We start from the raw sequence: 14172 nt of genomic DNA on the forward strand, positions 1-14172 counted from the left end.
ACAGTACATTGAGGTAAATGAAGAAGAATAATACTAATTCGTTTTGAGATTAAGTAGCTTTCATTTGGTCGTCTTACATCTCAAATTCTTTATGACATGTAGATGATTCCATGGTGGTGCGAGTCCTTTGCCGACTGCTGGGAGATGATCGTGGACAGGTGGTTCACAGAGGGTTATATCCAGGAACACGAAGCCCACCGGGAGCGGGCTTTGCAGGCGACAGGCCCCACACACCACCAAGGCAGCCGCAGCCTCGGCGCGTACAAGCAAGCTTGGGTACGTGAATTCATTTTTAGTATTCTGACGCTCCATTCTGCATGTTACTTCTAATCATCTTGTTGTCTTTCTCGCAGTCGGCGTCGCATGGTGGCCAGCCTTTGTCCACGTTCATGGCGTATGGACTGGCCCGCAAGGGAAAGGCGACTTCCGCTGTCACCTTCAGCCCGGATGACCCACCCGAGTCGTACAGCAACCCGAGCGCCCACACCCGCATCAGCTCCTACGCGTCGGACGCAAGGTCGGTCCAGGGGCCAGACTGGGATCCGAGCACCGACGACATTGATGGCACGACTGTCATGAGGATCGGACAGGGCAAGAAGCATGGGCGGTACTGGCTTGGCGATGGCACCCTCGAGTCCGGCTCTGTTCCCTCCCTCTCCTAGATCCGAGCAAGTACCCCGAGCGGAGGCCCGGCCATACGCCAACGGCCGTCCCCTTCACAGCAGCGGGTCGACGCACTCCAGGTTAGTCCAGTTTAACTCTTCGTACATTGATCTTTACATAACTTAGTTACCTTTACATTACTAAAACATTCGATTGAAATGTTGCAGGCCGATAACGAAAGGATGGCTCAGGAGCTACGGGACCTGGCGGCGAGGACCGAGGTGGCCGAGCGGGAAAGACAAGCCGAGCGGGCCGAGCGGGAGAGACAGGCCAAGCAGCTGGCGGAGATTACGATGTTCCTACAGAACTTTGGGCAAGTGAACGGTGTACCTGTGCCGATGTTCGCTCCAGCGCCGCCGCCAGTTGTAGCTAGTCCAGTGAGTATGAATCCATATTGCTTCGACTAGTGCTTTCATTAGATGACCCACTCTAAGCGCCTGAATATCTTGTCCTTTATGCAGCCTCCGTCGGCGGGTTCGAATGACCCATCTCAGGCGCAAGCAGGCGGTGCCGAGTTTCCTTCACCAGGCACTCAGTTTCCTCCCCACCTTTAGTTTGTATCTCTTTTTCACCGCTTGATGGACATGTGATGCACTGTGATCCACTATCGACTTGTTTCGATGGTAATTGGACCTATTATGTTTGTGATGTCGTGTATGTGAGGTATTGTATTCGCGATGTGATATATATGTGTGGTATTGAGTTTGTGATGAGATGGATGTGATATATATATGCTATATTGTCTTTGTGATGCTTCAGATGTGATATATATCTTTTATATGCTGTGTTTGTGATTATAGAATCAAAAAACAAAATAAAAAAAATTAATTTTTGAGGCTTTGCCGGGTGCCCTGGCCCTGGCACTCGGCAAAGCTGGGAATTCTCTGAAAGGAATTCCTAGCTTTGCCGAGTGCCAGGGCCAGGGCACCCGGCAAAGTTTTTTCAAAAAAAAAAAAAATTCTTTGCCGGGTGCCCCATGATCTGGCACCCGGCAAAGAAATTACGAAAAAAATAAAAAACTCTTTGCCGGGTGCCCACGCGGTGCGACACCCGGCAAAGAAATTATTAAAAAAAAATAAAAAATGGTTTGCCGGGTGCCTCCCGGCACGGCACCCGGCAAAGAAAATTTGAAAAAAAAATTAAAAAAATCTTTGCCGGGTGCCTCTGACATGGCACCCGGCAAAGCAAGGGATGACGGAGCCGGCGCCGTAACGACCACTTTTCTTTGCCGGTGCCGGGTTTGCACTCGGTAAAGTCTTTGCCGAGTGCCCGATAAAAAGCACCCGGCAAAGAAATCTTTGTCGACTAATTTTTTGCCGGAGGCTCTTTGCCGAGTGCTGCACCCGGCAAAGGCTTTGCCGAGTGCAAAGTAGCCTTTGCCGGGTGCATTCGGCACCCGGCAAAGCGCCTGAATCCAGTAGTGATATATATGAACATTTAGTTGGCAACCTACGTACATTTTCAGGCTCACAATGAATCCGCAAGTCGGAATAAGCTGTATCATAGCATTTGTTTTGTAACATGACGAGTCACAACTTAATTATATGTACAAGGCTCTGTATTCTCAGGTGGTAATCTGCATCCACAGTAACACAGATTCGAATAAAAAAACTAATTCACATCACATCGCATTCTAGTCACCATGAATTTATTTGCAGTGTCCAACATCTGACTGCCTCACGACGACCCGCAGCGTAGTAATCGGCTCCATTGCTTCTTCTTCGGCCGAAGCGATGATAGCTCCAGCCTCCAAGGCTGCTTTTTGTCCATGCGGCACTCCACCTGCAGGCGAGGTCTTTTATGCATTCTATAATCGATAGTGCTAGAGACGTATGTAGTAATAATAATAGTCTTGGAGTAGCATGCATACTTTATTGTTACTCCCTCTGTTGTTCCACGATGAATTCCCTTCAAACTTGCTCCACTTTGTCCAATAACACCTCCTCTGTTTCATCCCCTGAGACAGACCGTCTAGTCAAGTAACCAGATATTCCAATAGCAAGAAAGATGCTCAGTATATGCAACGTATAAAGCAGCAGTGTTGTGTTAATTTACTTGAAGCGTCTGCAGAGGGGCTGATGTTTGTCTTGAAGCTGAATGGATCGCCTGTGTACTTCACGTACCACTTCCTTTCAATGTTGTTGTCATCATCATCTGCATATGCATTGACCTGCTTGATATGGCTAAACTTGTCCCACTCAGGGCTTGATTCCCCTTCGGCTATGGAAGCGAGCAACAGGACATCACAGTCTAGATCCAAATGCCTTGGGTTTACGTCCTGCAAATATCCAGGGAGTGTTTTCATGTCGTAGTCCTCCAGCCAGAGTTTCTGAAGTGCAGGCAAACCCTCTAGCACCTTCAACTTTGGGCACGAGCTGATTTCAAGGTTCTGCAAATTTGGTAGGTTACTGATCCTCTCTAGTCCATGACATCTACTCACCACAATTTTCAAACCAGAACCAAAGTTCTCCACAGCGCTTGGGTGCTCATGCTGGTGTGGTAGTAAGAACTCTGGCCCAACACGCTTGATGCCTGGGGCGCTTTTAATCTGTAGGAACTCCAAGCTGGGGAGCTGCCACAAGCCATCAGGTAGCTGTATGCAATGAGGCAAGTCTTCCATCAATAGAATCCTCAAGCATCCAAGGGACACAATTGCTGTCGACGTCATCCACTTCGGAAGTCGTTGACCAAAGTACCCTTCGATGTCTAGAGTTTCTAAGCAAGGTGGAGGGCAGAGCTCATCAAACACCTTCTCGATGTGTTGCTGCTCTTCCTGTTTCACCAACCGGTGAGCACCTCCACTACTACTAGTGCACTGTAAGGACAGATAGCTGAGGCACACCTTTTCACCAAGCCTGGCTTTTATAGCAAATGAGGAAGAAGATACATTCTCCAGGCCATGTATGCGAAGACGCATGAGCTGGTTAAGAGGTCCTAATTCTTCCAAACTACACCAATCACCCTCCACATGGGCTGGAAACCCCATTAATATCCTCAAATTAGTTAGGCTGCCAAAACCCCTGGGTATATTGTTTATACCTGAGCCAAGAAGGCTTAGATACCTCAGCTGACGTAACTTTCCAATGCCCACAGGAAGCTTCGTCAGACTTCCACAGTTAGTAAGGTCAATGAACTGCAAGAATTGCATCATGTCTATTTTTTCTGGCAGCCTAGATGTGTCAGTGCCATCTAGGCACAAATACCTCAAGTGTTTGAGTTGGACCAAAGATTCAGACAATGCATCAAAATTTCCATCTTCTATATGTAGGGTCCGCAAACAAGGAAAAGATGACAGTGAATCACCTGGGTTGATCTTTGTTTCCCCAACTAATATAAGTGTTCGCAGTGATATATGTGCTTGTAGAGAACTCCACTCTAGCTCATTTGACTCTGATTCTTTGGATTTTAGTGATAACCGAATAACATTTTGTGGGTTAATGTTATTGGTATGGCCAGCCTCACTTTTGTTTGCTATCAGTACTTCATCTCTAGTCAAATACTGAGCGAATGAGCGAACAACATCATGCATACTTGCAAACCATGTCTGGTCTATGTACCCTTGAAGCAGGCTCTAGAAGGTTCCTAGCTATTAACTGGTCATAGTACTCTTTTCCTAACACTTCCAAATCCTGTGAGTTTCCATGAATAAATCCTTCACTAATCCACATGGCAACAATACGGTCATACCAGAACACCGTGTTCTTTGGGAGGAGGGCGTAGTGACAGAAAGCAAGACTTCAACTCAGGGTTCAGATCTTGATAGCTCAGGTATACTGCATAGTTTAGCTCTTCAGGCATTTGAGATACTGACCATGTAGAATCATTAAGGACCTTTGTCCAATCGCTTCGCCTTCCTTTCTGGCGGAGGAGGCCTCCTATACTTTGACTGCGAGAGGCAAACCATCACATTCTGCTATAATCGACATTCCAATGTCCTTCAGTGTATCAACCTTTTGTTCATCATTATTTTCATTTCCGACCACCTGCAAGCAGCTAATTAAGCCAGTTAATTATGTGGAATATGGAGATATATATACATTTCGTCCTAATCGGAGGCAAAATCGAGTGCTCGTAAATGATTCTGTGTGCAGAGGCAAAATCACGTACGACGTTCTGAGCATATGACCGATGTACCACTTCCGTGCACCTATAGCACTACGGTGCAAGTAGGTGACGTCTGTGAACGAAATAGTTCTCTCAGCAGTCACTCTATAATTACTAGCTCTTGTATTTTATAGTCCACTGTATTATGTACCATAGTCACTCCAGTATTTATTGTAGCTTTCAATAATTATAATTTTATTTTACTAAAATGGAATGAACTGTCCTCTAAGCCCTGCACTGTGGCACTAAAGATATTGAATTTTCTATATCAAAATTTTTTGCAGTAATATTATTTTGTATAAATATAGAATAATTAAAATTAAATTACTAGCATCGATATGACATAATATTTTTTGTCAAAATTTATAAACTTATTTAAATTAAAGGGTGTACCTAGTGCAGAGATAAATGTAATTAACAAAAAATTGTTAGTATCATTATTTATTTGTGGTTTGTTATGGAAGATTTTTAGCTCTTGATTAATTATTAAATAAAGATTAAATTTCACTAGTGGCCCTCGAGCTTGTCCTAAGTTCTCATCCAGGTTCTAGTAGTTTTAAATTGCACACTCAACTCCCTAAATTTGTCATGAGTTCTAATCCCGGTCCTAGTATATGCAAATTGCACATTTAGCTCTCTAAACTTGTTCTGAATTCTCATCTCAGTCTTGGTACTTGCAAATTCCACACTCAAGGTTCCTGAAATTGTATTATTATACCATTATGGTCCATTCACCCTATAACATTGTCCCCACCTTCGGTAATAAAAACTACTGAAAATGCATAGATGTTATAAATTATAAATATTACATAGGGGCACTTTGTTCTTGAGCCAATTTAAGCTCAGTCAGTAATAACAAATGGTGATGATAACGATTATAATTGTTAGAACATTCTAGATGGCCAAAGAATTCCTTGCATGCATATATTTGTTTCCATAAAAAAACTACCCTCAACTAACGTTTACAATTAAATGGAAGTTACAACAAATATTAAAGGTTTTGTAGATAACTTACTAGCCCAAATGTGCATCGGGCAGTAGTGTCGTGCTAAACAAATTTGTTTCTGAAGAAAAGCTACCACAATAGAAGGTGAAGCTTAGGGGCATGGCATGTAGCAGACCGACTAGCTAGATAGACTATGAAGCAAATGTACAAGACTACCAACTATCTTGATAGATTGTGAAGCAAATGTGCACACATGAATACATAACATATTAAATCCTTAAATTAACTTATACGAACCTGCTTCTTGAGCAAAGACCAGGCATCTTCTTGCTCTAGTTTGTTGATACGGTGGTAGGGAACCTCTGCCCTCATGCCTCGAGCAACTGCATCTTGTCTCGTTGTAACTGAGAACACGGCTTCCTCGAGCAAGTGATTTTATCAATGGAGGCTTGAGTACCTTCTCCCATGCATGGTGGTCCCAGACATCATCCATCACCAATAAAGTCTTGCAGTCCTTCAAGGCATCCTTAAGGGTTCGCTCTAGTGCGGCCTTTGTGTTTCTTGGTGCTTGATGGTTTCCTTGTGCTTCAGTGATAGCTCTCTCTAATAGATCAGCATCGCTAAATTCTTGATTGACACTCAACCATATTCTCTTTTGAAACTCTTGTTTGATGAAGTCATGATTAAAGATCTTCTTGGCAAGGGTGGTTTTGCCAATCCCTCCTACTCCCACAATAGCATAAACCATAACATTTTTGTGTCCATGTACATTTTTGTCCTTCTTCATGAGCAAATCCACAAGATTTCTTGTGTCCTCCTCAATCTTCTCCCCAACCACACCTAACTCATCCTCCCCTGTTGTCTCACGCCTAGCGCGAAGGGAGGATTCTACCTTTTTTGTGTTGTCCTCATAAGATGCAAGGTTAAGGAAGTTGAAGGTTTTGCTACCCTTCTCAATGTCATCTAGTCTCTCATTAAGACTTTTTAATGCGATTACCGATGTCATGAGCATGGAGAGGATTCCTCATACAAAAGAGCAAGGGATTGAAGCAGCCCATATCACAGCTTCGATCCCCGTTCCATCGCCTTGAGCTGGCACAAATCAAGGATGTTGGTAGCATCATACATGGCATTCCTAAGCTCTCTCACCCATGATTTCACACTCTCGTCGCTGATGTTCCTCTTGTCAGCATCGGCGAGGAACCTCTTAAGGTCCCCAAGCTTCATCCCCATCTTTTTTATCTCATCGGGAACACCTAAGAGCAGATGCACCTCTTCTTTAGCCATCTCCAACAACATGTCTTGGAGGTAGGATGCTAAAGCATCCAGTACCACCACCATTTTTGCTGCTTCGGTATCTACAAAATCGAAATTAGATAAAAAATTACGTGTTTCGTTTTAAAGGAAAGGTAATCTTGATGGTAAAAGTACCGAGGCCCCTATAACCTTGGCACTATTATTCAAAAGGGAACACTGCAACAAGTAGATAGGTACTAGAATAATCACATTTAAATGATAACTGAGTACTTTTGGTACCAGATCTGGCGCATAGTAGCAAGCTAACGGAGTTAACAAATTAATGAGTAGCTAGCAGAAGAGAATATGATGAAGTTTGATCTATGGATGATGTTGAAATATTATATACTTGGGCACCTAAAAATCGAAAGCAGCTACACCAATCTCAAGCCGTCACCCTTGTGTGAGTATGTTTGTGAGTGGAAGAAGAGAGTATAATATCTCCAACAAAAACTAGAAAGAAAGAAAGAAAGGAAGCGGATGGAAATAAAAATAGAGAGGGCCGGGAAAGACTAGGCATATGCACCTTGATTTGCAGCGGGGAAAAGAGAATTAATGTTGTGTGTGTCCTTCGGTTCCGGCATCAAGGAAACGGACCTGTTGAGCGATGGCTGGAACTGGAAGTACATAACGTTTGACCAAGTGCCGGCGTGGTTTGCCTAGCAGTTGCACGGTTGGAGATGCCTGGATCTGGCCTCCGGCTTGGTGTGGTGTGGGCTACTGGTCTACTTGACGGACGCTGGCGGAGGTGGGAGTAGGTGGTGTCTGAAGGGCTGAAGGGCCGATAGCGAGGATTGCGGCTAGCCGGCAACGGAGGCGTGAGCTAGGAGACGTGAGGTGTGCCTGCGGTGGCTACGTTGGGGCTGCTTTAGTCGGTGAACGAAGGCGACTTTATTTATTGTTGGGCATGGCCACCTAGTTAACTGAGCTGGTAGTGGCAGATAATTTTTTTTGTTTTACTCTGAACAACTTCAAATAAAACACACACACACACAACCACAAGGTAGAGGAGAATGTTTATATATAGGGATTTTTGTCCACAATAAAAGGAAGTTTGTAGCACACCATGATTTTGTGTTTTGTGTATCCAGCACACCCAAGCAAATAAAATGACTAGCTAGCCCACGGGCCCACTCTCCATTCCCTTTGCATGCTGTTTTATCTCTCCGTCCCTAATCTCCTTTTCCCCCTCTGGTGGCCAACAATCGTGTTGTTGGCTTCGACCAGGCACACTAGATCTCTCCTTTGCCGCTGAGCAGTAATACAGATGCCACCGCCCAGCAACAACAAGGGGCCACCCAGGCTCATCAGCGAAGTGCAATGAGATTTTTTTTGTTTGTACCAAAGAGAGACTCTAGAAGTTTCTAGCTCCATCGCTGGCTACTGCAATTTGTCCATCATCAACTTCTAGCGCTCGAAATCCCTACCTCTGGCTTCGCGTATTTTTCCCCTAACCACTCCACCTATAAGATGTTTGTGTTTTTTGAGACCATAAGACGTTTGTGTTCTTTTGGGATATTCGTCCTCTCCATTTTATGTCATATGGTTTTGAAATGAGTATTTGAAATATGAAATGAATTCAAATGAAAAATTGTCAACTATAAAGTTTTATAACTTTCCGAGTTCTACAACTTTCGTTTTGGTCGTTTCTCCATTCGAGGTCATTTAAAGAATTTCATTTTCAGATGTGAGGAAATTCAACCGTAATTTTTTGCCTTGGACAGATGATTTCAAATGAAAAAGTTGTCAACTACAAAGGTGCACAACTTTTCAAGATCTACAACTTTTGTTCTGGGTTTTTCTCCATCCGAGGCCATTTAAAAAGTTCGAATTTTGAATTTGAGAAATTAAACATAATTTTTGTTGAATAGATTATTTCAAATGAAAACGTTGTCAACTACAAAGCTGCATAGCTCTTCGAGATCTACAACTTTTGTTTTGGTCGCTTCTCCATCTGATATCCTTAACTACAACTACACACCCACTTGTGACTTATAGAACATATGGATTGCTTTGGTATTAACTTCTATGAAATCTTGAAAACCAAATAGAGAGACATCATAACGACTTTAAATAAAAAAGTTTTGATCTATAAAGTTGTATAACTTTTCAAGGTCTACAACTTTTGTTTTGGTCGTTTCTTCATCCGAAATCCTTAACTACCACTATACACTCACTTGTGACTATAGAGAATATTGACTCCTTTGATATTAACTCTATAAGATCTTGTGGTGTATATTTAGACATTCAAATGATCTTAAATCAAAAACTGAAAAGTTGTAGATCTTGTCGAGTACTACAACTTTGGTATAGTCTTCATCAGACATCATTTGAGAAAGTTACTAAGTTCATATCACAGCCGAATCAAGCCTTGAACCGGTAGTGATAGTATCACTGGTGCTTTTAGTCAAAAATAGCAGTGATGACCCAATATCATTGCCGGTTCATGGCTCAAACTAGTAGTGATATTATTGCCGGTTTTAGCCACAAACATGGTCCAATGTGGAAATGAGTCGAAGGGAAGAGAGTGTCAAGGGCAATATGGTCCTTTGACTGGGCATGGTGTGTCGTGGACAAAACTAATGTTTTTCATTGAGTACAATGCGCTGTGCGCAAATCCACTCTTTCTGAGTGTCCTGGGGACAAAAATCCCTATAAAAATCAACAGATGAAGCAACCACACCCGAATGGAACAGAGATGGGGACAACATGGAACTTTTGTATAACTGGAAACCATACAACAGATGGTTGCAATCAACTCTGAAATTACGAATAGCTTATGATCGGCCCTTTATATCTCAAAAAATGATCGGTGGCTGGTCCAATGCGACCTCTAGGGACTAGTTAAGATTATTTATTTATTTTTTTAAAAGAAACAGATCGACAAGTGCTGAATATGGAGTGCTTACAATTACAGAACAAGACGATCGACGAGCTCGCTCGCTGGCAGCTGTCACCTGGCACCGATCGGACCTGTGCCCCCTGAGAATAGATCGACAGAGGGGATGATTGGATCAACAGATGAAGCAGATGAATGAAGCAAACCAGAACGGAAGAGAGGAAGGGGGCGACATACAATTTTTGGATAACTGGAAACCACGATGATGGGTATCTTCGCCGAACAAATACGGAAGAAGTTAAAGATGGGGTTTGAATCAAAACGAATGGCTGCAATCAGCTCTGCAAATAAGAATGGCTTATTCGTCAGTGGTTCGTTCAATGCGATCCCTAGGGAGGGTCAATATTTGAAATAAAAGAAAAAGAAACAGCTCGAGGAGAAGTGCTGAATCAATATTGGGTGCTTACTGCTTACACAGTTACCGATCAAGACCACGATGATGGGTATCTTCGCCAAACAAAAAATCAAAGTTGGGGTTGAATCACAACGAATGGATGCAATCAACTCTGCAAAAACGAATGGCTTATTATTCGTCAGTGGTTGGTTGGCTGAATACGACCTCTAAGGGAGGGTCATTCTTTCTCATTATTTCAAATAAAAGAAAAACAGACAGATCCAGCAGAAGTGCTTACAGTTACCGAGCAGGACTGCAAGACGATCGACGAGTTCGCAAGCTCGCAGCTGGCTCCTTCCGATCCGAGGCTCTCGCGCCCGGAGACGAGAGTGGACGGATCGATCAGCAGAACAGTGATGTGTGTGACATGAATGAATGAAAGCGAGATGATGGGGATAGAGAGACGCGTAGAAGCAGAGGAGGCCCGCATGTTTTATACACACACTGCCTACGACGGAGGGGAGAGGACAGCTGGGCCTCGTTTAGATTGCAAGTTTTTTCACTCTCTCTTCATCTCATCAAATCTTTGGACACATACATGAAGTATTAAATGTAAATAAAAAAAATAACTAATTACACAGTTTGATTGTAAATTACGAGACGAATCTTTTGAGCCTAGTTAGGCCATGATTGGACAATAATTGTTAAATACAAACGAAAATGCTACAGTGCCAAATACTGATTCCTAACCTCAATCTAAACAAGACCCTGTTCTACTACTACCTCTGAACGATTAAAAAAAGGCAAACGCAAAAGAAGCAGAGGTGATTAAGGGCCGTTTGGTAGGGCTCTGGCTTCTCTAAAAATGGCTTCGGGTTTAGCTTCTCTGAAGAAGCAGCTTCTCTGGACGAGCTAAAGCCGCGCGAAGCTCATTTTTGAGACTTCTCCTGCGCAGACAAAAAATAGCTCCGGCTCTTAACCGGCTCCCCATGCGGAGTCCTTTTCAAAACAGGCGTTTGGCACAACTTCTGTAGGAGCCGGAGCTGAAGCCCCTGTAGGAGCCCTGCCAACGAGGCTCTAAAAACGGGCCTCGCCTAATTAATCCTCAGTAATCCACTAGACGAATTTATTAAGCCTAATTAATCCGTTATTAGCACATGTTTACTATAGCACAACGTTATTAAATCATAGACTAATTAGGTTTAATAAATTTATTTTGTAAATTAGTCTCAATAAAATTAATTATTTTTAGTCTATATTTAATACTCTGTCTAAACGTACGAAACTTTAGCCGGTGAAAATAAAAGTCTGCATGAATTTGAACTGTGTGCCGACCGCACCACGTCACGGGGACGCGTTGATACCAGCACACATCACAAACGACAACAGGCTCCTCTCAAGGTTCCTTTCGCCAGATTGGTGGTTCAATTTAAATAAAGGAACTTTGAAAACAGTACGTTGATTCTGAGTGCCATTTTACAACAGTAATTTAAAAGGTGAATAACACAATTTACTTTGAGGATTTTGTGGAGTACTCTTAATAAATTAACTGTAAGCAGGTTGAATGCTGAGGTGGTGGAGAGAGGAGAGAGGGCTCTAAGCTTACTATGTCTTATTAAGATGGTTTCTATCCCAAAGATTGGGTATTTTTGTTTTTTACCTTTGGTTTCAATGCAGTGTCCTATTAATTCCTCGCGTCTTTAATTGATGCGCAGGTTGCAGCTTCGACTCTTCGAATTCTGATGCATCACGTTTGTACTGGGAAATATACTAATAGCTAGAACATTTGTTTGTGAATTTGTGTTTCTTTCATAAGTTGATTTATTTTAGTTTTGTGATTTATTTTCTAGACACCACCGTAGCGTTAACACGGGCGCTGTACCATGTCTTGCTATGCATGAGTGTTTTTCAGAGTATATACATAGTCGTATACAATTCCGTAAAAATATTGTCATTTCGTTGTTTTCATGTGTATCCCTAAAATGAAACCGTAGCGTTAGCACGGGCACTATACTAGTTATTATGAATACGTACATCGCACATCAAGTTTCTTCACTCCGCTTTCCATCTAACTTCCATCGTCTTTGCGTGACTTTCCAACTTCGAGTGCTTGATTTTGACGACGAACATGGACATTGGTTCGGCATTCGTCAGTGGTTCGTTCAATGCGATCTCTAGGGAGGGTCAATATTTGAAATAAAAGAAAAAGAAACAGCTCGAGGAGAAGTGCTGAATCAATATTGGGTGGTTACTGCTTACACAGTTACCGATCAAGACCACGATGATGGGTATCTTCGCCAAACAAAAAAATGAAAGTTGGGTTTGAATCACAACGAATGGATGCAATCAACTCTGCAAAAACGAATGGCTTATTATTCGTCAGTGGTTGGTTGGCTGAATACGACCTCTAAGGGAGGGTCATTCTTTTTCATTATTTCAAATAAAAGAAAAACAGACAGATGGAGCAGAAGTGCTTACAGTTACCGAGCAGGACTGCAAAACGATCGACGAGTTCGCAAGCTCGCAGCTGCCTCCTTCCGATCCGAGGCTCTCGCGCCCGGAGACGAGAGTGGACGGATCGATCAGCAGAACGAACAGTGATGTATTTGAACTGTGTGCCGACCGCACCACGTCACGGGGACGCGTTGATACCAGCACATCGCCATTGCTGCAAATGTCCTTTCCAGCGTTTCAGTAGTCACAGAAAAACAGTAGACTAGTTGAATGATTGCTACTGCCAACCAATAACGGGCCCACTCGGTTTCAATCTGCTTGAGGAAAACTTTGGCGTCCGACGAGGAGACGACTCCGAAGGTGACCCCGAAACCGAAACCGAAACCGAAGCCGAAGCCGGATTCTGGTCGAGCGAGCCTGGCCCCCCGGTAGGGACACCGAGGACAAGGAGGCGAGGCTTGACATGCACACCGTCAAGCAGTACTCCGATCCGTAGCACACCGTCAAGGAGTACAACTAACTAGAGATGCCCTATTGCCATCTGAAGGATCCGATTCCCTTCAGGTTGATAGAGCCGTTGCACAAATTAAACTAAGAAGGTAATTAGAGCCAGTTTTGCCAGCTGGGAGGAACTGGAAGGCGTGCATCTCTCCCTTTTGATGCGTGATGCCTCACATGTGAACGTGGAGCACCGTTTCTGTTCAGGCCTTTGATTCAGAAGGTAACACTTTTTATGTTTTCGTCCATTTGTTCTAAGAAATCGTACGGCCAAACTAGGAAACTCATGTCGGTGGCGTACCACGGCCGCGCGGCGAGGAACGACGGGAGCTCGACCCAGCCCGTGGCCGGGGAGAAGAGCCGCGCGACGCGGTCGCCGTTGGAGAAGCCGCCGGTCTGGAGGAGCGTGCCGTTGGGGAGCAGCGCCCCCGAGGAGCACCACGGGTTGGTGGCCAGCGGGTACGGGTGCAGCACGTTGGAGCGGAGGTCCAGGAGCACCGAGTGAGCCGTGTGGTCGGCGCCGTCGGCGGTGGCTGCGCACGGCGCCAGCGCGGCCAGCGAGATGTTGGAGGGGCCGTGTCGGTGCGGTCGAACATCAGGACGAAGTCCTACGGCAGCAGCTGCATGTGCATCGCCGAGACGCCGATGCTCGCATGGAAGAGCTGCCATTCTCCATGGAACGACGAGGACGGTGTGGTGGGCTCCTGCGCCGGGGCATCATCGGCGCCGGCGGCATTGGCAATGCAGCTGGCGATTAGGAGGAGGTGGAGAAGCAAGGATCTTGGCTTGGGCATGGCTGCTGAGCATGCATCCATGCATGCGATCTTTTAAGCCTTTTCATGCATCCTTGCGATGTTGATAAGCTAGGTGTAGATGTAGGTTTGTAGCTAGCTTGTGTACAGAGTGTGTTGCGTTGCATTGTGATGGTACAGGGAAGGTTGCATTGCATTGTGTTGGGTGGAGGGCCCGAGCGGCGCT

General features: G+C 44.3%; 1 pseudogene; it reads right to left on the reverse strand.

Annotated features, from left to right (window-relative positions):
• Positions 1-4554: 4554 nt before the first annotated feature.
• Positions 4555-13863, reverse strand: LOC136488186 (putative disease resistance protein RGA4; annotated as a pseudogene).
• Between the last annotated feature and the right edge of the window lie 309 nt (positions 13864-14172).

This window comes from Miscanthus floridulus, chromosome 10, assembly GCF_019320115.1.
Source record: "Miscanthus floridulus cultivar M001 chromosome 10, ASM1932011v1, whole genome shotgun sequence".
Classification (NCBI taxonomy): domain Eukaryota; kingdom Viridiplantae; phylum Streptophyta; class Magnoliopsida; order Poales; family Poaceae; genus Miscanthus; species Miscanthus floridulus.